General features: G+C 39.2%; 1 non-coding gene across 1 annotated transcript; it reads left to right on the plus strand.

The window, feature by feature from the left end:
* Positions 1-340: 340 nt before the first annotated feature.
* Positions 341-448, plus strand: LOC112787241 (small nucleolar RNA R71). The gene has a single exon (XR_003194663.1). It is a non-coding gene; the product is annotated as a small nucleolar RNA R71 (small nucleolar RNA).
* Positions 449-22,791: the final 22,343 nt, after the last annotated feature.

A 22,791-nucleotide genomic window follows, 5' to 3' on the forward strand; every position in this document is an offset into this window, starting at 1 on the left:
CTTCTTTAGAAGATACCTCTTGAGTACTGTTGGATGCAGCTTGTAATCCATTCAGACTCTGAGAAATCATATTGACTTACTGAGTCAATATTTTATTCTGAGCCAATATGGCATTCAGAGTATCAATTTCAAGAACTCCCTTCCTCTGAGGCATCCCATTACTCACAGGATTCCTTTCAGAAGTGTACATGAACTGGTTATTTGGAACCATGTCAATGAGTTCCTGAGCTTCTGCAGGCGTTTTCTTTAGGTGAATGGATCCACCTGCAGAATGGTCCAATGACATCTTTGATAGTTTAGACAGACCATCATAGAATCTATCCAGGATGGTCCATTCTGAAAGCATGTCAGAAGGACACTTTTTAGTCAGTTCCTTGTATCTCTTCCAAGCTTCATAGAGGGATTCACCTTCTTTTTGTCTGAAGGTTTGAACATCCACTCTAAGCTTGCTAAGCTTTTGAGGAGGAAAGAACTTGGCTAAGAAAGCCGTGACCAGCTTATCCCAAGAGTTCAGGCTATCTTTAGGTTGAGAGTCCAACCATATTCTAGCTCTGTCTCTTACAGCAAACGGGAAAAGCATAAGCCTGTAGACCTCAGAGTCAACCCCATTGGTCTTAACAGTATCACAGATCTGCAAGAACTCAGTTAAGAACTGAAAAGGATCTTCTGATGGAAGTCCATGCAACTTGCAATTCTGTTGCATCAGAGAAACTAGTTGAGGCTTTAGCTCAAAATTGTTTGCTCCAATCGCAGGGATTGAGATGCTTCTTCCATGTAAGTTGGAATTTAGTACAGTAAAGTCTCCAAGCATCTTTCTTGCCTTGTTATTATTTTTGGCCATGTCTCCTTCTTTTTCGAAATTTTCAGTCAGATTTTCTCCAGAGAGTTGTGCTTTAGCTTCCCTTAGCTTCCTCTTCAGAGTCCTTTCAGGTTCAGGATCAGCTTCAACAAGAATATTCTTATCCTTGTTCCTGCTCATATGAAAAAGAAGAGAACACAAAAGAAAATATGGAATCCTCTATGTCACAGTATAGATATTCCTTATGTAAGTATAAGAAGAGAAGAGTAGCAAAAGAAAAAGATAAGAATCCAAACACAGGGGAGAGGAGTGGGTTCGAATTTTTTGAGTGAAAGAGGGATGTTAGTTGATAAATGAATAAATAGAAGGAGATGAGAGATAAGAGAATTCGAAAATAAAATAAAATAAATTAAAAATATTTTCGTTTTTAATTTAAAATTAAAGTTAGAATTCGAAAATAAGAAGGAAAAAAGAAACTAATTTAAATTAAAATTTAAAATAATTAGTTAATTAAAATTGAATTTTGAAAAAGAGGGAAGCGATTTTCGAAAATTAGAGAGAGAGAGTTAGTTAGGTAGTTTTGAAAAAGATAAGAATCAAACAAAAAGTTAAGTAGTTAATTGAAAAAGATTTGAAAATCAAATTTTGAAAAGATAAGAATTTAGAAAAGATTTTGAAATTAATTTTGAAAAACATGTGATTGAAATTTATTTTGAAAAATATTTGAAAAAGAAATTTAAAAAGATTTGATTTTGAAAATTAAAGTTGATTACTTGACTAACAAGAAACTAAAAAGATATGATTTAAAATTTAAAGATTGAACCTTTCTTAATAGGCAAGTAACAAACTTAAAAATTTTGAATCAATCACATTGATTGTTAGCATTAATTTCAAAAATATGAAATAGAAATAAGAAAAAGATTTTGAAAATCAAAATTTAAAATTTTCGAAAATATGAAAGAAAAATTGAAAAAGATTTGATTTTTGAAAAAGATTTGAAAAAGATAGGATTTTTAAATTGAAAATTTGATTTGACTCATAAGAAACAACTAGATTTTAAAAATTTTTGAAAAACTCAACTCAAATTTTCGAAAATTTATGAGAGAAAAAGGGAAAGATATTTTTTTTATTTTTGAATTTTTAATGATGAAAGAGGAAAACAATAAAAGGATTCAAAACATGAAAATTATGAATCAAAACACACAATGCATGCAAGAACACTTTGAATGTCAAGATGAACACCAAGAACACTTTGAAGATCAAGATGAACATCAAGACTTATTTTTGAAAGCTTTTAAGAAAAGAAAAACATGCAAGACACCAAACTTAGAAATTTTTAATGCTGAGACACTAATAATTCAAGAATGCATATGAAAAACAAGAAAAGATACAAAACATAAAAATGCAATGATCAAACAAAGAAATTCATCAAGAACAACGTGAAGATCATGAAGAACATAATGCATGAGTTTTTCGAAAATTTAAATAAAAATTAAAAACATGCAATTGACACCAAACTTACAATTTGACACTAGACTCAAACAAGAAACATCAAATTATTTTTGATTTTATGATTTTATAATTTTTTTTTATATTTGTCGAAAATAAGAAATAAAAGAGCTTAAAAATAAAATAAAATTACCTAATCTGAGCAACAAGATGAACCGTCAGTTGTCCAAACTCGAACAATCCCCGGCAACGGCACCAAAAACTTGGTGCATGAAATTGTGATCATCAACAATGGCGCCAAAGACTTGGTGCTCTCAAACGTGAATCACAGTTTGTCACAATTTCGCACAACAAACCAGCAAGTGCACTGGGTCGTCCAAGTAATAAACCTTACGTGAGTAAGGGTCGATCCCACGGAGATTGTCGGCTTGAAACAAGCTATGGTCACCTTGTAAATCTCAGTCAGGCGGATTCAAATGGTTATGATGAATTGATAATAAAAATATAAATAAAATATAAACTAGGATATAGATACTTATGTAATTCATTGGTGAGAATTTCAGATAAGCGTATAGAGATGCTTTCGTTCCTCCTGAACCTCTGCTTTTCTGTTGTCTTCATCCAATCATTCCTACTCCCTTCCATGGAAAGCTTATGCAGGGCATCACCATTGTCAATGGCTACATCCGGTCCTCTCAGTGAAAATGGTCCAAAATGCGCTGTCACTGCACGACTATTCATCTGTCGGTTCTCGATCATACTGGAATAGGATTCAGTCATCCTTTTGTGTCTGTCACTATGCCCAGCGCTCGCGAGTTTGAAGCTCGTCACAGCCATCCCTTCCCAGATCCTACTCGGAATACCACAGACAAGGTTTAGACTTTCCGGATCTCAAGAATGGCCGCCAATAATTCTAGCCTATACCACAAAGACTCTGATCTCATGGAATGGAAGGCTCGGTTGTCAGGCAAGGTAACCATGCGTCATGAACCAGAAGGCTAAGAGATATGCACTTAAGCGATTGCAAGTAGAACAAAGGTGGTTGTCAGGCACGCGTTCATGGGTGAGAATGATGATGAGTGTCACGGATCATCACCTTCCTCAGGTTGAAGAACAAGTGTATATCTTAGATGAGAAATAGGCTTGAGTTGAATAAAAAAACAATAGTACTTTGCATTAATTCATGAGGAACAGCAGAGCTCCACACCTTAATCTATGGTGTGTAGAAACTCTACCGTTGAAAATACATAAGTGATAATGGTCCAGGCATGGCCGAATGGCCAGCCCCCATAAAGGTCTAAGATAGCATAAACTGATCAAAGATGTCTAATACAATAGTAAAAGGTCCTATTTATATCAGACTAGTTACTAGGGTTTACAGAAATGAGTAATTGATGCAGAAATCCACTTCCGGGGCCCACTTGGTGTGTGCTTGGGCTGAGCATTGAGCTTTCACGTGTAGAGGCTTCTCTTGGAGTTGAACGCCAGTTTGTAACCTGTTTCTGGCGTTTAACTCCACTTTGCAACCTGTTTCTGGCGTTTAACTCCAGAATAAGGCAGGAAGCTGGCGTTGAATGCCAGTTTGCGTCATCTAAACTCGAGCAAAGTATGGACTATTATATATTGTTGGAAAGCCCTGGATGTCTACTTTCAAACGCATTTGACAGCGCGCCATTTGAAGTTGTGTAGCTCCAGAAAATTCACTTTGAGTGAAGGGAGGTCAGAATCCAACAGTATCTGCAGTCCTTCTTCAGCCTCTGAATCTGATTTTTGCTCAAGTCCTTCAATTTCAGCCAGAAATACCTGAAATCACAGAAAAACACACAAACTCATAGTAAAGTCTAAAAATGTGATTTTTATTTAAAAACTAATAAAATTATACTAAAAACTAACTAAATCATACTAAAAACTATGTAAAACCAATGCCAAAAAGTGTATAAATTATCCGCTCATCAGAAGCTCTACTGTATCTCGATGAATTAATGCAATTACTACTGTTTTCCATTCAATCATGCTTGTTTCTATTCTAACATATTCACTCGCACTTCAACCTGATGAATGTGATGATCTGTGACACTCATCATCATTCTCACCTATGAACGCTTGCCTGACAACCAATTCCGTTCTATCTGTAATAGCATGAGTGTGTATCTCTTAGCCTCCATTCCGAAAGATTGGAGTCTTCGTGGTATAAGCTAGAATCAATTGGCAGGAATTCCTGAGATCCAGAAAGTCTAAACCTTGTCTGTGGTATTCCGAGTAGGATTTGGGAAGGGATGACTGTGACGAGCATCAAACTCGCGAGTGCTGGGCGTAGTGACAGACACAAAAGGATCAATAGATCCTATTCCAACATAAGTGAGAACCGACAGATGATTAGCTGTGGGGTGACAACGCATTTGGACCGTTTTCACTGAGAGGACGGATGGTAGCCATTGACAACGGTGATCCACCAACATACAGCTTGCCATGGAAGGAACCTTGCGTGGGTGAAGACGAAGACATTAGGAAAATAGAGATTCAGACGACAGAGCATCTCCAAAACCTCAACCTGTTCTCCATTACTGCATAACAAGTATTTATTTCATGTTCTTTTACTTTTTACAATTAAAACTAAGAATCATTACTGATATCCTGACTACTAAGAATTACAAGATAACCATAGCTTGCTTCAAGCCAACAATCTCCGTGGGATTGACCCTTACTCACGTAAGGTATTACTTGGATGACCTAGTGCACTTGCTGGTTAGTTGTGCGGAATTGCAAAAGTGTGATTGTGATTTCGTGCACCAAGTTTTTGGCGCTGTTGCCGGGGATTGTTCGAGTTTGGACAACTGACGGTTTATCTTGTTGCTTAGATTAGGAATAATTTATTTTTGTTGATTTAGAGTCACTAAATTTGAGTCTTTTATTTGAGTTTAGTTTCATATTTTAAGTTTGGTGTCAATTGCATGCTTTTATTTTCTTTCAATTTTTCGAATTTGCATGCTCTTAGTTCTTTCTTGATCTTTAAAAATTCTAAGTTTTGTGTCTTCTTTGTGTTTTCCTTTAAATTTTTGAAAATTTGTGTTTGATTTTCTAAAAATTTTAAGTTTGGTGTCTGTTCCGAGGGTTACCTGAAACTGTAGGTCGATCTCGGACGAGATCTTCTGTATGGGTCGGAGATGATGTGTCCGGCTGATGGGTGGCGGCCGGAGCTGTCGTGTCCGACTTGTTGGACTGGCTACACTGCTGATCCTTGATCACCGGAAGGTGGGGGGTACCTGCAAGAGACTTCGATACTTAAGTTAGCATGGGTATTAAACATGTTTTTAGTAGAATCAGAGTATGAGTTATACCTGGGTGCTCCAGTGTATTTATAATAGTGTGGGCTGATCTTTCTGATAAGATAAGTTAGTTATCTTATCTTATCTTATTTTGGGTGAAGTCAGCTTATCTTCAAGGGAACCGCCTTTATTTCTATAGGCTTGGATTGCCTTTGGATTTGGGTCGTGTTCCTCTATTTGGGCACTTTATTGGGCTTTCCTGTTGATTTGGCCGATCTTTTTAAGAAGAGATCGGATAGTCGGACCTGAAGAGGTCAGTCGCCATGTCGCTAAACATCCCGGGTCGGACAGCTCGACCCAGGGTATGAACAGTTCCCCTGCTTGAGCTCGGTCTTCTGCTTTGAGGTCGAGTTTTTTGACTTTGAACTTTTTATAGCGAAGCCAAACTCGAGCACTTTTGTCGATTCCTTTCTTTGTAGAGCTTTTTAAATGTAGAATGTTTTCCTCTAAAAACACGTGCTTTTGTATTAGCGCTTCGTTCTAGGGAATCTGCGAGGGTTTAATACCTTCATTAATTGGTATTAATTGCCCCGTTTCTCTTGGCTTTATTTTGAATTTCGCTTCCTCAGAAAAACGGTTTCTCTTCTTCCTTTTTCTTTGTAACTCCTTCGTTCTCTCTATCTCCGTCTTTTCTTGCGTTGCGGTATCTTCGAGTGATCCAGCGATTCCTTCCTTTCTACTTCTTCCGAAACTTCTCATTTCTCCAGGTTAGTTCCATTTTGCAATTACTTTTCTATTTCGTTGCTTTGGCTTTAGTTTTGTGGTGAAGTTTTGATTTTGCTTGGAGAAAGTTTAGATTTTTCTATTTTTGTTGCACCTAATTGCTATTGTATTGTGTGTTCTGGGAGTTTCTTCGTCTTTTGTATGAACTTTTTCGCTTTTCCTATTGCTTAATGCTTTTAGGGCTTTTGCATGTTATCACCATTTCTGCTTGTGCTTTCGATGATGGTTTTTGTTTGATTCTGAAAAAGGTTGTGTCTTTGATGATTTTCTGCTTGGCCTTTTTGATGTCGACAATGCTTTTTGTTGATAGACTGTAGAAAGATAGTGGCTTAGATGACTTTTGTGTTTTTACTTCCCTTTTTCAAAATGTTTGTCTACTTGAAATCTTCTTTTCTTGTTTGGGAAATGCCGGGACGTAAGCTGTAGATTTTTCCTGAAATCTTGCTTTGCCACTGCCTCCAAAGGATGCCCCAGGACTTTGGTTTGAGTCTTGGGGTTTTCCTTTTCTGTCTGTATCATATTAGTCGAGTTGCTTTGCCCCTCCTCCGAGATGTTTTTTAGTGATCCAATCTTCTTTTCTTTTTGTAGGATTAGTTGGCCTCATGTCTTCTTGCAATAACGTTGTAGATATGTCTTCCAAAGTTCTCAAGGGGATGTCCGATTGGCCGGACTCTCTTGTCTTAATGTGTGTCTCTGTCGTGGATGCTGAATTTTGTGTAGAGCTGAGGAAACATCATAGGATTTGTGGTAACAGTGCTCGGGAGAGGGATTATGAGCTTGTAGCTCCTGACTCTGATGAGAGGGCTTGTTTTCCTACTTCGGTCGAGGGGGAGCGTCCCTTCTTCTATGCCTATGAATATTTCTTCAACCAGTTGGACGTTACTTTTCCTTTTACTGCTTTCGAGACCGACTTATTGTGGTCATGTAACATTGCTCCATCCCAGCTTCATCCGAATTTCTGGGGTTTTATCAAGATATTTCAACTGCTTTGCCAAGAGTTAGGCATAACACCTTCTCAAACTCTTTTTCTCTATCTTTTTATCTCGGCCAAGCCTGGAGGTTCTTCCAGAAAGAAAGCTTCCTGGGTTTCTTTCAGATCGGCCCAGGGGCATAAAGTTTTTGCCATGTATGATGAGTCTTTTAAAGATTTTAAGAATTATTTCTTCCGAGTCCGTGCTGTTGAGGGGGTCTGCCCCTTTTTTCTTGATGAGAATGACGAGCTTGCTTTTCCTCTAGAGTGGCAAAAGAATGTGAGAGTGCCTCATTATACATGGGAAATGCTTAATGAGGTTGAGCGGGCTTTTGTACTTGTTCTTGAAGATTTGTGGGGGGAACCACCCCATCTGGATACAAAAAGATTTTTGAGTGATCCATCTTTGGTTCGAATTGCTTTGGGTACTGTCTGACTTGTTTCTTATACTTGTTTCTTAGTTTTGCTTCTCCTAGGTTGTAACTCATCATTATGGTTGATTCTGTATTTTCAGAGATGTCGAAAAATAATGATTCCATGAAGGCCTACAAGAAGGCAAAGAAGGCTGCTGCTGCTCAAAACATCTCGGCCAAGGCGGCCGGAGAGGGATCTTCTCAAGTTCCAGTGAAGACGCCTGTGCCGAGTTCTCCTGGGCTGAGGAAGGTGATCCCCACTCCTCGAGTTCGTCTGACTGATCCTCCACAGACTTCTGCCACTACTTCTGGTGCTCCTCCCAGCAAAAAGCAAAAAACAATTGAGGCCTTTAACCTTGACGCCCCTGATTTTAATGCAATTGAGTTCGTAGATCAGCAAATCGGTCCCTACGGTGCCCTCCCCATGGATGATGTATCAATCCTTCGCCATCTGAATTTTATGACCCAAAACAGTGTTAAAATGGCATATATGGGGGCTGCCCTGTACCGAACTGCTCAGAATCTTCCTCTCCATGCCACCAAAAAATTTATGGAGGAGGCTAAACAAGAGTTCGACCGGATGAAGGGCCTGAAGGAAGAGCTTGAGGTAAAGGTAGCCAAGTTGGAGAAGGATCTGGAGAACGAAAAGGCGAGTTCCCTTGCTCTGGCGGCTTCTGTGCGGTTGGTCAAGGACACGGCATTGAGACATAAGGACAGCTACGTTACATCTTATCGGGAGGTGGTGCGTCTGAGGGAGGAGCTGGAGTCTGCCCGAGTAGACTATTCCGAGCTCCAAGGTCACCTCGTCGGCAGCATGAACGCTGCCTATGATAATTTAAAAAAGCAAGTTCAAGTTGTTGCTCCAGAGGTTGACCTTACTCTCTTTAGCTTAGACAATGTTGTAAGGGATGTTAAGATTGTCCCTGACGACCAAGATGATGATGATGTTGATCCTCCTCCTGTGCTTTCTGCCAAGGTGTCCGCTTCTACAATTCCTCCGGTTGAAGTTGGTCATTCTGTTTCTGATCCGGACTGTCAGATCTTGAACCAGGATGATGGTACCGTGGATGCTGTGCCTCTCCAGGCTCGTCCTCCTTCACCCCAGACTGATGCTGCTAAAAAGTCTTCTAATCTTTAGCTGAGTTTTCTTTGGATATTTGCATAGTTGGCCCGGCTTGTGGCTTTAAAACTCTTTATTTTGTATAGTTGAATATTTTGCTGACTACTGGTACTCCTTTTGGTTGCTTGTTTAGCAACTTTTGTTTTAAAAAACAAGTAGCTTTCAAGCTTTTGGGCTTGACCCTAAAGCTTTATAATATTGTATTCTATAGCATGCTTGTTTACACTTGCCTTGGCACCTTTCTGGGTTTTTAAAATACTGGAGCCTTGCTGCTCGGCCTCTTTGAACTGCTTTGTACTTGGAGGTCATAGATGCATGGATCCAATTCGTATTTCGGTTTGCTTGCTTGTATTTATCCATAACCGATTTTTTTACGTCGTCCTTTTCCAAGTTATTTTTGTAGTGGACCGACTTCGTCATGTCGATCTCTTCTAAGTTATTTCGTAATCCTCTTTCTTGTACCTTTGTTAGGTCTCTTTCAGGGACTACTTTTATAACTTTTCGTAGGAGGTCGACTTCTTTATGTCGTCCTCTTTCTAAGTTATTTTTGTAATCCTCTTTCTTGGACCCTTGTCAGGTCTCTTTCAGGGATTACTTCTATAACTTTTCGTAGGAGGTCGACTTCTTTACGTCGTCCTCTTTCTAAGTTATTTTTGTAATCCTCTTTCTTGGACCCTTGTCAGGTCTCTTTCAGGGATTACTTTTATAAATTGTTTTGTTTTGGGCCGACTTTGTCATGTTGGGCCCTTCTAAGTTATTTTTGTAATCCTCTTTCTTGGACCTTTGTCAGGTCTCTTTCAGGGATTACTTTTATAACTTGTTTTTCGTAGGAGACCGACTTCGTCATGTCGATCTCTTCTAAGTTATAGGAATTCCTCTTTTATAGGGTTGGCCAGACCTCTTTCCAGGGATTTGCTGATAACTTGGGTTGACTTGGTCCGACTTCTTAACGTCGGCCAGTCTTTAAGTTATTATTTAGCAATCCATAAGACCTCGTCAGGTTCTTTTTCTGGATCACTTTTGATAACTTCTTACATTATTCTGCTTTCATCTTTGCCGATTTGTAGAAAGTGGTTTCTATCTTTATTTGGTCGACCTTTAGATGAATCGCGCTTTCATCTCTATTGGTCTTTATCGTGATCGTGTTGTGAATCTGTTTTTCACTTTCTTCCGATCTGTTACTTTATAATCGGGCGATGAATGCTTTAGATTAATGCGTCTTGAGAATTTGTAGAATATCTGAAATGCATTTTATTCAAAGAGAAAGTGCAAATATATACATGTGGGAATTTTTCATCCCTGAAGTCGGATAGTTTTGTAGGTCTTAGCTTGGTACCTAATAAAAAAACCTTTTCAGGAAAAAGAGTGTACCTTATACCAAGATCCTTTATTATTTCTAACTATAGTACCTTCTTAAGTTGCAGGCGTGCCACGATCTGGGGAGCTCTCGTCCATCGAGTTTGGATAGCCTGTAGTAGCCCTTCCCAAGTACTTCTATGACTCGGTAGGGTCCCTTCTAGTTTGCTGTCAGCTTTCCTTCTCCCGCTCGAGTTGTTCCGATATCATTTCGGATTGGAGTGAGGTCGTTTTTCGTGAAGCCTCGCAGCACTACCTCTCGATTATATCTCGAAGCCATTCGACGTTTTAGTGCTTTTTCCCTGATCTGAGCTCTTTCCTGGACTTCCGGGAGTAGGTCGAGTTCTTCCCTTTGCAGTTGGGAGTTGGCTTCTGATAAACCACTATTTTATGGTTTATATTGTGTCTAATTATGTGGTTTTATCATGATCTTTACCCACTTATTCACTAAATAAGCATGCATTTATAACTCCTTCCTAAAGTTATTGCATGATTGAAAACTTACTTCCTAGAGACTTTTAATTATGTATTTTGTTTCTCCTTTATTCCATTCGATGCCGTGATCTGTGTGTTAAGTGTTTCGGGCTTTATAAGGCATGAATGAGTTAGAGATTGGCAAGGAAGCTTGCAAAAATGGAAGGAACACAAGAAATTGAGGAGATGACTAGCGAGAAGCGACGCGGCCGCATGGATGACGCGACCGCGCGAATAAGAGGAAATCGCAGTGACGCAGCCGCATGGATGACGCGACCGCGCGGCATGGAATAGCACAAGTGACGCGGCCGCATGGACGACGCGACCGCATGGCAAGGCAGAACGCCGAATGACGCGTCCACATGAATGACGCGTTCGCGTGACATGCATGATCTGCATAATCTGCAAAATCGCTGGGGGCGATTTCGGGCCCTATTTTGACCCAGTTTTCGGCCCAGAAAAGCAGACTAGAGTGAGAGAACATGCAGAAACCAACAACAACATTCATTCTACATAGTTTTAGTTTTTAGATCTAGTTTTCCTCTCCTCTAGGTTCTCTTTCTACACATTCATAGTTTTTAGGATTTGTTATTTTTCATTGTTTTTGCATTAGGATATTGAGAAGAGTGATAAACCCCAATTTTGTGTTTTATCTTGTGCTTATTTTGAGGGATTTTATCAACTTTTCTCACATTTATTCAATAAAATAGCATGGTTTTGCAATTCTCCCTTGATTTGTGCTTAAATGTGAAAACATGCTTTTTAGGCCTTAAAATTGGTGATTTTAATTCACCTTAATTCCATTCGATGCCTTGATATATTTGCTGAGTAATTTCAGGTTCATAAGGCAAGTATTGGATGGAAGAAGTGAGGAGAAAAGCATGCAAAGTGGGAGAACTCATGAAGAAATGAAGGAACTGTAAAGCTGTCAAGCCTGACCTCTTCGCACTCAAACGACCATAACTTGAGCTACAGAGGTCCAAATGAGGCGGTTCCAGTTGCTTTGAAAAGCTAACATCTGGGGTTTCGAAATGATATAAAATTTGATATATGCTGCTTCGTGTTCATGGGCGCGCACGCGCACTTTGCGCGCGTGCGCCGATGCTGTCCGTGGCCCACTTTAATGAAATCACCCCCAGCAATTTTGTAGCTCATTTTGGGCCCAATCCAACCCATTTCTGATGCTATTGAACCCAAGGATTGAAGGGGGAATGTAGCAAGTAGTCATGGTTTAGTTTTCATCATGTTTTAGGGTAGAATTATAGAGAGAGAAGCTCTCTCTTCTCTCTAGAATTTAGGGTAGTTTAGGTTTACTTTTCTTAAATTCATCTTTCAATTCTTGTTTTGATTTAGTTTTCTCTTTTAATTTCTTGTTGTTACACCTTTGTTCTTCTTAGTTTTCTTGTTAATTTCCCTTTTATGCTCTCTTTTATGTTCATGGATGCTCTTGTTGGATTTGATTTTTCTTTAATGAGATTTAATGTTTGATGTTCTTTTAATTGTTGAATTGAGTTGTGAATTTACTATTTTTGCAATTGGTAGTTGGTAGATTTTACTATTTCTTGCTCATTTATTATGCCTTCTTTTTATGCCTTCCAAGTGTTTGACAAAATGCTTGGTTGGATGTTAGAGTAGATCTTGAGCATTCTTGGCTTGGAAAGAGTAATTGGGCAATCTTGAATCATGAAAACCCAACTTATGTTGGTGATATAGAGTTGTTAGCTAATATTGTTTCTATTGACGCTAATCTTTTGCTAATTTAATTAGTGAGTTGATTAGGACTTTTGGATTGAGATTAGCTAGTCTCGTTAGACTTTCTCCCTATTTGTTGGAGATGACGTAATGAGATAAATTCTTGTTATTATTGTGGTATGATTGATTAGTCTTGTTTGACATTCTCCCTGTTTGTTGGAGTTAACTAAATAAGATGAATTAATCATTGCATGACTAGGATAGAAAGCCTATGATCTCAATCTTTGCCATGAATGTCTCTTTTTATTACTTGCTTTCTTTAGTTACTTGCTCATTTTACTTTATTGTCATTTAATTTCTTGCCATTTATTTTCTTGCAAAAATATAAAACCAACCCCCTTACCCCTTTGTAGCCAATAATTGAGCATTTCATTCCAATTCCTCGTGAGACGACCCGGAGTCCAAATACTCCGGTTATAAATTCATTTGGGGTTTGTTATAGTGACAACCTAAATTTTTGCATGAAAGGATTCTTGATTGGTTTGGAAAGTATACTTTACAACAAGACTCCATTAGATAAATTCTAAACCGTCAAGAGTTCTATCATTAAAATGGCGCCGTTGCCGGGGAGTTGCAATGGTGTTACATTATTGGCTATTGTGAATATGTGAATATGTTTGCCTTTTATTTGTTTGTTAGTTTTTATTAGATTTAGGGCTTTATTGCTTATTTTTGTTAGTTTTTGTTTTTGTTTGCTACTATGAATTCTCATCACTTTGGCTATGAGTTTGGCTCAAATTATGTTGTAGGAAATGGGGACTATAATGACAATATGCATCAAGGATGGAACAATCAAAGGTGGGAGGAGCCTCAAGGGATTGATCAACCTTCTTGGCAACAACAACCTCCGGATTCTTATGGGTATAACTCTCATCCTAATGCATATCAATCTAATGGATGTGGTGACCCTTATTGTGATTGTTAACAACTACCACCACATGCCTATGAACCATCTCCTCAACATAATTTTGAACCACCTTACTCACAAGCCCCTTTTCACCAACCACCTCCATATGACCCCAACCCATATCCACCATACTAACCACCTTATGATCCATATGAACCATATGAAGAACCACCCCAATTCCACCACCAATACCCTCAAGAACCACCACCTCACTACCCTTACCAAGATGAATCACCTCCTATGTATGATAACTTTCAACCACATATTGAATTTCCCTTTCCACCACAACCCTCCAAGGAAGAACACCCACATCCATCCATCCAAGTCAATGGATCGTCTCAAGGATGAAATGGAGCAATAATCCATCAAAAGGAGCAAGAGGAAGCCCAAAGGAATAATTATGAAGCTATTTAGGCTAACCTTGCCAAAATTAAAGCCAACTTGGACTCATGGGACTCATGCAACAAGCAAAGCATCTCCACGGATGAGTGTGAGAAATTAACCGAAGAAAGGAGTATGAAGGAGATTTTAGAATCTCAACATGAGGACAAGGAGATGGGGTATGTCTTACAACAAGTGGAGGAGGGAGAGATTGTTAAAGAAGAAGAAGTGGTTGAAGAGTTAGAGGAAGTTGAATAAGAGGTGAATTTCAAACTTGAGAGCACTTCCACACCAAGTGACATTGTTGATGATTTTGTGGAAGTTGTTGAACCTTCTTTCAATGAGCTTGAATTTGATGTTGAGGAGGATAATGCGCAACCTCCTAAGCATATAATGAATGATGAAGAATTGGAAGAAGGTGAGCAAGTAACAAATCTTCCTCTTAAAGATGAGCCCACACCAACACATGATCCTTTGGTATTTGAAGAATCTTCTCCTCTTGAAATTGAGGTGGATGTTAAGACAAGTTCTACATTACCAAGTTGTGATATGAAGAATGGAGGAGAGCTAGAAGAGGTTGGTGATGAAGTAATTGGACATGAAGAGCCTTGTCAAGAGGTGAACATGGAAGAAGCTTGCCAAGAGGTGGAGTTATTCAAAGAAGAGCACAAGGGAATGGAACTTACAAGACCATTGGAGATGTCCCTTCCTAAGTCACCATCCAAAATAACATTCAAGTGGGTAAAATCCTTATCTCTAATCTTTACTTTCCCACTTGAATATGGTTTGATTGAAAATGATGGTCAACTTAGAGCTCTTTGTGGAGTTAAGAGTAGGAGAGAGTTGTGTAGTGGTTGAAAACATCATTCTAGGTTCATTATGGTTGCATGTTCAAAGTTTGATTGCAAGGTTTAGTGTGGAGCTAAATTGTATGGGTCTAGGAAGTTGTTTGGAGGCTTCTTTGAGAATTCCAAGGCTAAACCACCCAATTGGAGCTATGATGATCAACTTGAAGATGGGTGCAAAAACAAGATTTGGGATCCGGGAATATATGAGGATCAATTTTGGGAGCTTATATCTTGGGAAGAATCTCACCCAAGCTTGGTGGAAATGGTTGGAAATTCTGACAACCAATTGAGGAGCAAGTATTCTTGGAGGATCAAGGATGAATACAAGCATAAGCCACCATGACAAGGAGATTCCCAAATGTCCAACTTAAGGACTTAAACTAAAAGTGCTAGGTGGGAGACACCCCACCATGGTAAACTCTTTCCACTCTCTTTTAGATTTGGTTAATAAGTGATTAGAGTTGCCATTGTAGGTAGTTCTTCTTATTTTCTATACTCCTATGCATTTTACTTTTATTGATAGGTTGTTTATTGCATTCATGCTTTGCTTAGAATAGTTGTAGTTAGATTGCATTTTGCTTGTAGTATAAGTTTTGTTTTTAGTGTATTTGAAAATTTTTTCAAAAAAAAAAAAACCAAAAAGATTTGTTGTTAAATTTGAATTTTGCTTGCTTTAGAATGTTTATAGATTAGGAGAGTATTAAATTTTGTGTTTGTGCTTCTTTAAAAAAAAAAAAAGGGCATCGGCACCCAAGCGCGCAGTGCGCGCGCGCGCCGGTGTGGTTTCACAACTCCTAGTACTAAAACTCGAGAGTTGTACCCACTTTATGCCTACTTTATGCCAGGCGATCCACGCGTAAGCACGCATGGCGCGCGCGCGCCGATTGTCCCTGTCGCATCCGCGCTTTAGCAAGCATGGCGCGTGCGCGCGGATTTTATCTGCTGCATCTGTGCCTAAGCACGCATGGCGCATATGCACGATTTGCGTGTTTTTCTCCTTTCCCCTTTCTCCTTTTTTCTTCTTTTCTTCTTCTTTCTTTCTACTTTTTTTCTTTTTTTTTTCTTTTTTCTTCTTCTTCCTCTCTTGAATTTTTTTTAAAAAAAAAAAAATAAATAAAAATAAAAATAAAAAAAATAAAAAAAAATAATAAAATTTTTCTTTTCTTTTCTTCCATTTCCTTTTATTGCATTTGCTTATTTTCATTCATTGCATTTTAATTTTGTTTTTATAGCTTGTTCTTATTTTCTTTTCTAAGTTTCTTATTTTAATAATGGTGTTGGATTCTTTTACTCAATTGTTGAGAATTTCTTGGTTAATCTTGGTGCTTTGTGACTTGTTTGGTATTAATTGTAATATTTTCTCTACACACAAGATTGGTGCTTTAGTCCTTCCTGACTCATGATCCCTTATTTTTATACTTCATCATCATTGAGTTAGGATGGGACCAAATGCTCTCATGCTTACCACTAATCTTGTTTGTGTCAATTATTGATTAAGCTTGATGCTCAATATGCTCTTCATGCTTTAACTTGTTCTTGCATCAAGTATTAATTGATATGCCCTTTGCCTATATTGCTCTCTCACTTATATGCGTAGCTAACATGTAGTGAGAACTTTACTCTTATTTGGCATTAGCCCCCGCCTATGTTCTACTTGCTTTGCTATCTTTGTTGTAGGCTTAATTTTCTTTCTTTTTCTTTCCTTTTAGGTTGGCCACCAAGAAGGAAAGGAATGGAAGGGCTTCTAAATGGGGCAACAAACAAGTTCACCCGCACAACCTTTTGAAGGAGCTCATCAATTGTAGAAATCCATCCACCTTGCTCTTCTTTGCATGCACCGAGGATGGTGCAAATTTCTAAGTGTGGGGAGGTCGTCCGACCGATCTCCATGGGTAACAATTTCTTTCTTTCAACACCAATTCTTGATTTCCTTTGCTAGTTAGTTGTTGCATTGCATGATAGGTTGCATGATAGTTAAAATTTGTACATATTTGAGCATTTTTTTATGTTAGGACTACTTGGTTAGGGTGATGATTTCTTTTCCAAGAAAAATTGTTTTAGGGCAACCTACCAATTTGAAAAAAATTTTTTGTGACAAACTTGCTTGAAGAATTTATTTTGGAACATGGTTTTTGAGCTAAGAACACAAGCATGTGAGTTTTGAGCCTAATTGTGTGGTTACATCTTATAACCACTTATTTCCATTCTTGTGTGAGTTATTCTCTTTCTATGATTGTAATCTTTGATTTGTTTGATTCTTTATGTCCATTATTCCATGTATACATGCATTTATATGATTGAGGCCATCATTTCATTTAGCTCACTTACCCAAATAGCCTACCTTTCATCAACCATTGTTAGCCGATTTGAGCCTATTTAATCCCTTTCGTTCTTAATTTTAGCACATCACTACCCCTAAGTGAAAAATAATAAATGTCCTTAATTTGGATCTTTGATTAGCTTAGGCTAGTGAGGGTGTGTATCAATTGGGCATGGGAAACTTGGGACATTAGTTGAGAGGAAAGTGTGTTTTTATATTTTTGGGAAATAAAGACCGCACTGCTTAATTTGATGCCCAAGTTTCATGGCTTACCTGCTCAAGAGCCTATCAAGCACCTGAGAGATTTTCAGGCAGCCTGTTCTACTGTCAGGCATGATGGTGCAGATGAAACTTCAATTTTGCTGAAAGCTTTCCCGTTTTCTCTTGAGGGGAAGGCAAGAGAGTGGTACTACACTCAACCAGCAGCAATTGTATCCAACTGGGATACACTGAGAAGAGAATTCTTGGAAAAGTTCTTTCCAGCTAAAGTTACTGATAAACTGAGGAAAGATATTTCCATGATTGTTCAGGATGATTCTGAAACTCTTTATGAGTACTGGGAGTGCTTCAATAATCTTCTGGAAGCTTACCCCCACCATATGATTGACAAGATAGTGTTACTCGGTTATGTCACACAGGACATGAGGCCCAAAGATAAGACCACATTGGAAAGTGCTAGCAATGGGTCTATGAAAAAGTACAAGACTACCGATGAGGCATGGCAATTGATTAGCGACTTAGCTGAATCTACTAGGAATCACAGGCAGAAACAAGGCCGTTCAAAAGCTGTTGCAGAAGTATCCTCTAGCAGAGAGACTGCTGCTCTAACTCAGAGTATCTATGAAATGACCAACTTGCTGAAGCAGATGCAATTGAATCAACAACAAGTTCAGCAAGCTCAACCTTCTCCAGCACAGCAAAACCAATAGTTAGTCCCACAAAGAGTTTGCAGAATCTGTGCTGATTATAGCCATTATACTGACGAATGTCCGCAGCTCCAGCAGGAAGACAACACTGTGGCAGCCACTCATAACTTTTATGACCGCCCCAACCAAAGGTACAATCAAGGTGGCAACTACAGCCATGGATGGCAGGACAATTCTAACCAGAATTGGAGGGACAACAACAACAACAGAGGAGGCATAGATAATCAGGGAAATCAGAGGTGGAATAATAATAACAACAACAGGCAGTAGAATCAGAATCAGCCTTACAGAGCACCTCACCTAAGGCAATCTCAAGGACCACAGAATACCCAACAGCAGACCTCTCAATTTACCTATCCTTCTTCATCTGCTAATGATGACTTACTACAATCTATTGATCGGAGACAACAGACCATGGAAAATAACATTAATGCCACTCTAAATGGTCTGACCGCTACTTTGCAGGCTCTTGTCTCCCAGATAGGATCAATGAACAACCCAAATAACCAACCTTTGAGCTCTGGTTGAATTCCCTCTCAACCATTACCCAATCCCAAGGGTGGTATCAATGCCATCACCCTGAGGTCCGAAACCACACTGTAGGAGAGGAACCAGGAGGAGTCAAGCTCACCAGAACACACCTCAGCTGAAGAGGTAGTGGAAATAGAAGATGTTGAAGAGGAAGAAGACATACAAGACATAACTGAAGAAGAAGAAGTGCAACCACAAGAGGAAGCACTAACAGGCACAGGCACTGCAGAAAACACCACTCCTATTCCATTTCCACAACTTGCAAGGAAGCCCAGGAAGCAGCTGGAACCTGATCCAAAAATGGTAGAAATAATAAAAAAGGTTGAGGTAACTGTTCCTCTATTTGATGTTATTCAACAGGTACCTAAGTATTCAAAGTTTCTAAAAGATTTATGTATACATAAAGACAAAATTAATGAATTAGAAACTATTCCTTTAGGAAGTTCCATATCTGCTTTAATGGGAGGCTTACCTGAAAAGTGTAGTGACCCAGGTCCTTGTATAGTTAATTGTACTATTGGTGGTGTGATAATTTCTAATTACATGTGTGATTTAGGAGCATGTGTAAGTATAATGCCTATATATGATATTTTGAGGCTCCCTCCCTTAAAAAGGTCGGCAGCTCGTTTTGTGTTAGCAGATAAAAGCATTATTACAGTGGTTGGAGTTGCTGAAGATGTCTTAGTGGGCATTAAGGGACTCACGTTTCCCACTGATTTTTATATCCTGAAGATGCCCCAAAATGACTCAGACAAGCCATCATCATTCCTACTCAAAAGGCCATTCCTGAAGACCTCAAAGTTTAAATTAGATACTTTTTCAGGAACATACTCTTTTGAAATAGATGGCCGAGTAGTGATCTTCAATCTGAATGGAGTTATGAAGCATCCTCCGGAGGATCATTCTATCCTCAAGTGTGACATTATAGATGAAACCGTGGCTGAAGTCCATCAGGAGAAATTTGAAGAGAAGCACACAGGATAAGGTCCAAGTGTGGGGACATTCTAAGAGGACAATGACAGTGCCTTACCACTGTTACCAGCTCCAGAAAACCCAGAGCCTGAACATGATCAGAAGTTAGAATTAAAACCCCTTCCTCCACACCTCAAATATGCTTACCTGGAGGATGGGCAGAGGTTTCCAGTTATCATTGCAAGGGAACTTACTTTTCAACAAGAAGAGGAGCTACTTGGTGTGTTGAGGAGGCACAAGAAGGTAATTGGTTGGAGTTTGTGATACGTGAAAAATTAATTTCACGTAATTACCGGCAAGTATACCGGGTCGTATCAAGTGATAAAACTCACTAAGAGTGAGGTCGATCCCACGGAGATTGGTAGATTAAGCAACTTTAGTTAAATGGTAGATTTAGTCAAGCAAACATGGTTTTGATTTCATGAGATTTGTGATTTTTGAACATAATTGCAAAAATTTAAATGGCAAGGAATTTAAAAAACTAGAAGAAAGAAAGACGATGAAAGTAAGAAACTGAAACTTAAAAGGCAAGAAACTTAAATGACATTAAAGATAAATTGCAAGAAAGTAAAGATTGCAGAATTTTAAAGAGCATAAGAGTAAATAGCAAGAAATATAGAAACAGAATGTAAATGACAAGAATAATGAATTGCAAGAATGTAGAAGGGAATTGGGTAATGGGTATTCAAACAACTAAAGAGCAAAAGAAATTAGAATTGATGATGGAGAGGATCATTAGGGATCAGAGATGCAAATTCTCCTGAATTGATGTTAATCAATTCCTTCTCAATCATGGGTATAGATCCATGGTAATTTGTGGGTAATTGAGTCCCAATCTCTTGGTAACTCAATTTCTCTCAACACAACCAATTGCCACTCTCGTGATCTAATTGTTCATAAAAAGAGATGAAGTTCAATTTCTAATCCAATCCACACAACTTCCAGAATCTCAACTAAGGGAGGTTACATCTCACATACCAACCAAAGTGTATTGATCAAGGAAATCATGAAAGGATGAACTCTAAACTGAATTATGTAGTTCCTTTCTCAAATTCACCACATAATTCATATAGATTAATCCCTCTCTCGATGGTGATTGAATCTGTGAAGAACAAGAGTTTCCTCTTAGATGAACCACTTGAATTGAGAAGGAAAAGAAAAGTTATCAACCCATTCGAATGAGCAGAGCTCTTCCCCCTAATAAAAGTGGGGTTTAGTGAATCATAGCTCTAAATTTAACAATAAATGCAAAAGTAAACATTAAAATTCAGTAGAGAAGAATGATGAAGAATGGAGAAGAAGTTCCTAAAAACTCCAATTCAAAGTTGCCGAAAGAAAACAAAATAGAATATGGTTGAGAAGCCGTGAAAACCAAAAAAACTCTAAGTGTAAAAGTAAAAGTCTAAGAGTAAAAATTGCTAAAAAAAATAAAAGTCAAAAGTCCCTCAAAGTACCCAACTCTTCTCTATTTATACTACTCCTAAAACTCCTTTAGAGATCTTTAATTTGGGCTAGCAATGTGGGCTTTCTCTTTGTTGAATTCCTGGCTCAATGGAAGAAGTGTTGCTAAACATGGAAGGAGGAGTTCATTCATAATGCTTCTGGCCCAATGGCTTGGCATTTTTGCCAATAACGCTAGCCTTAATGCACGTTGGCAACGTGCATGGTATTTTCCTGGGAGTGGGCTTTGATACTTGGGCGTTGTTAGCCCAAGTTGTTGCTACCAACTTGCTTTTCTTCTTCTTGACTCTACTTTCATGCTTAATGTTGCCCAGAATTTGAATGTCAATCCTCTGTTTCAATATAAACTATCATATATCATTGGAAAGCTCAGAGTGTCTTCTTTCTAATGCACTTGGAATCACCTCAATTGGAGCTTTGTAGCTCAAGTTATGCTTCCTCAAAGAAGGTAAGGTCAGGCTGCCAAGTTTATTGAAGTTGTTGCTGAACACGGCCCTCTCTTCCCAAGTTGGCAACGTGCCAAGCCTCCCAAGGCTGAATCATGGGCCTGGCGTTGTCCTCAAACACGCCCCCTTGTTGGCACGTTGGCAACGTGCTCGTTGCTCCCCTCTAGGGCTGCTTTCTTGCCTTCAATTTTGCTTGTCACGTTGCCTTGGAACACGCCTATAGTGCTTGGCGTTGGCAACGTGCTCGAGTGAGGGAGGGTTGCTCTGCAAACTTGTTTGCTGCGTTGCTTTGGATAACGCCTATGCACTTCAGCGTTGGCAACGTTGGCTTCCTTTCCTGGATAGCCTCCTTGCTTGGCGTTGTCACAAAACACTCCAACTCTTCCTGGAGTTGGCAACGTGCTCAAGCCTTCCTCAAGGCTCCATGCTTGTTGCTTGGCGTTGTCACTGAGCACGCCTATGTTTCCTGGCGTTGGCAACGCCCAACTTCTCCCCTTCATGGGCCAAGTCTTGACGTTGTCTTCAAACACACTAGTGAAGCAGCATGTTGGCAACGTGCTCTCCAGGATTGCCTCCTTCCAAGCTTTCCTCGCTGGCGTTGCCTCTAAACACTCTAGTGAAGCAGCATGTTGGCAACGTGCTCGAACTTCTTCCCTGGGTTGCCTTGAATTGCCTATGTCTCTGGTGTTTCCATCAAACACGTTCATGCATCATAGAGTTGGCAACGTGCTTGAGCTTTGTGCTTGCTACGTTGTCCCTAAACACGCCTTTGGAAGCTGGCGTTGGCAACGTGCTCAAGCTTCCTTGGCTGGGGAAAATCTTCTAGCTCAGCGTTGCCTTGAAGAACGCCTATACATTCCCACGTTGGCAACACCCTCGAGGTCTTCCCTGGCCCAATTCCTTGCTTGCCTGCGTTACCATCAAACACTCACCCTTTCTCCAAGTTGGCAACGCCCAAATGTGTTCTCCAGGGCTGCCTTGCATTGTTGGGCATTGTTGCTACACACTCTAGTTGAAGTGCAAGTTGGCAACGTGAAACTCCTCTATATTCATTCCCCAGGGCTGCCTGGCGTTGCCTAGGAGCACGCCCTTGTTCCTGGCGTTGGCAACGCCTAACTCCTCTTCTTCTTGCCCAGTTTACTTCTTGGCATTGTTGCCAAGCACTCCAATGTAACTCCAAGTTAGCAACGTGCATGTTTCTCTTCTTGAATGAATTGTTAGCCACTTGCTTGCTTCATTCTTGCTTCAATGCATTCTTGTTGCATCACCTATCATAAACAAGGAAACTTGCTTCAAAGTCTCACTAATGCATGCAATCAATGCAATCAACTTCATGAGATTTATTTATTTATGCATTCCTTGACTCATTTGTATGAAATTAGCCACAATTTACATGGTCCTTGGTATTCTTATGCATGAAAACAAACTCATAAAAAATACTTGTTTAATTCAAAGAAAATGAGTGAAACTAAGCTAAAACTAACTAAACTGACTAGCTAATCTAGCAAATATGCGAATGCATCACAACACCAAACTTAAAATATTGCTTGTCCTCAAGCAAGAGATAGAATAATTTGACAAAAGAGTTTAAGATGCAAGAATTGAATGTCTTAACAG

Source organism: Arachis hypogaea, chromosome 20, assembly GCF_003086295.3.
Source record: "Arachis hypogaea cultivar Tifrunner chromosome 20, arahy.Tifrunner.gnm2.J5K5, whole genome shotgun sequence".
Lineage (NCBI taxonomy): Eukaryota > Viridiplantae > Streptophyta > Magnoliopsida > Fabales > Fabaceae > Arachis > Arachis hypogaea.